We start from the raw sequence: 2,347 nt of genomic DNA on the forward strand, positions 1-2,347 counted from the left end.
TTCTTGCAGTGTTATCTGACTTTATTCTCATCCAATAGTCTTATTTTCAGTTTTCCCCCCCTCTTAGGAGTGCTTCAAACACAACCACTTATCATCTCTGCTCATTGGTCATCACATCATGTGTAAACGTGGAAACTGAAGGTCAGCAACAAAAAGAGCACCCCCCCCCCAAAGAAATATATATATATAGTTTTGTTAAGCGCTTTGTTACAGCTGCCGCTGTTGTGAAAGCGCTATATAAATCAGCATGTATTGTATTGTGTGTATATATATAGATATAAAATAAAAATGTAAACATAATTCAAAAATCAAACAAGAACAAAATGATTCACAATATATTCCAGAATGAGCTTCAAGGATGTGAAACGTGGAAAGCTGTTTCAACGTTAAGTCCATATCTTTCACCCTTTCAGGGACAGTGGTTACTACAGTGGACAGGTTATCACTATTGGTGCATGAAAGGGTTAATATCCCTCTTACCGTTGATATGAAGTTGTCTTACTAGTATACAAAAGTTGTCTGACAAGACAAAGAACATACTATTTGCAAGTACGGTACTAGTATGCTCTTTGTCATCACTAGTAACACAGTTAAGGCATGAGTAGAAAGACTGCCTGAGCTGTAAAAAAATTTCCGCTGCTAGTACCACTTTTGACCTGCTACTACACAACTAAACCTTTCAGGTAAACTATTGTGCTTTACGAGTAACACTACAGGGGCAATTGTCTTGCACCAGTAGCCTCCTCGACCCAACAGATGGTAATAAAATGCTCATGAGAAGTTTTGTCTCACAACATCGGTGTCCAACTACTAAGCCACAGTCGACCTCACTTCTAAGAGAGTTCAGAGACCCTTTGAGTCTCATTAGTATCCACTAGTAATGCCACATACTAGTACACAAGCAAACCGTACGACTGATGCACGAATAACACTATCAGGCTCGACTAGTATGCAAATGTGACGAATTGGTTGCCACCTGGACTTCACTAGTAGCACCAAAATGCCCACAAGTAGTTTTGCCTCATTCGAAGCATCAAGTTGCCCGACTACTGCAGACAGAGTATCGGCATATGTACTAGTATGCTCTTTGTCCTCATTAGTAAGACATTTCAACGCAGTAGTACAATAAGAACAATTCAATAGTTGAAAAAAAAAACATTAGTACCGGTAGTAGTACTAGTAACATTTTTTTTTCCCACTACCAGTGGCACTTTGGCTAACTCGCCTTAGCAGTAACTAGTAATTGTACTAGTAATGCTTCACGGCTCAACTAGTAGGCATGTGTCACAAAGTAGTAAGTAACCTCCTGGACTGTACTTGCGACACCAAAATGACAGCTAGTCGTTTTTCTTCACTTGTAACATGAAGGTATCCGACTAGTATGCATAATACGCTAAAACTGCTCATTGTCAAGTAGCCTAACATTGTGGACAGCCAAAGGCACAACGTACTAACTTCATTACGACTACTACTACTACAGTACAAAATGTTAACTAGTAGAATTTTCACTAATAGTACTAGTGACACACAGTTGTCCACGAGTGTACTGTTTTGCCTAACAAACAACATGTGGTTGTCGTCCTAGTAGGCCAAAGTCACCCTAGCATTCTACAGTAACGTCATACAGTAGTGGGAAGAAAACGTTCCTAGTAATACCGTCATTCTACTAGTGTGCCCGATTTGTTCTTGACTTTAGCTCAAGCTGGATAATTATTGGTGACATTCTGAAATCCTACTTGTTTGGATCTAACAATGTATTCGTAGTGCACAGTCATCAACTGATGCATAGTGTTGCCTTCACTGGTCATGTTTTTCCCACTATTAGTGCCATTTTAGGTCTGCTAGCATGCAAGTAAACCTTAACAGCGAACTACTATGTCACACTAGGTCCAACTAGTAGCCTCCAGGATCCCACTAGTAGCACCAAAATGCTCATTAGTAGTTTGCCTTACGAATAAAATGAGGTTGCGCTACAAGTATGCCAAACTTGCCCTACAGTGAGGGTGCTAGTTCATGGACTTGAAGCAGGATTTTAAGAATATGGACTAAACACTCTATCAGCTTTCCATATAGATGCTACAAAGCAAGGAACTTGCGTCCTTGTGACGTCTCAGGGGAATTTCAAAGCAATGGCAACATTTTGGGATACTCTAACAACACGCATGAAGTGCGCTGCAAAAACAAATAAATAAAAATCAGCCACAATAGAAAATTAGGGAAGCACATTTTAAAGTGAAACACGCCACCGGGATGCGAGGCCAGAAAGTTGTGATTTGAGGACTTGAACCGGGATTGAGCTGCCACAGCAAATCAATACATACAGGTGCATCTCCAATAAATTCCAAGA

The sequence above is a fragment of the Hippocampus zosterae genome, chromosome 4 (genome assembly GCF_025434085.1).
Source record: "Hippocampus zosterae strain Florida chromosome 4, ASM2543408v3, whole genome shotgun sequence".
Taxonomy (NCBI): Eukaryota; Metazoa; Chordata; class Actinopteri; order Syngnathiformes; family Syngnathidae; genus Hippocampus; species Hippocampus zosterae.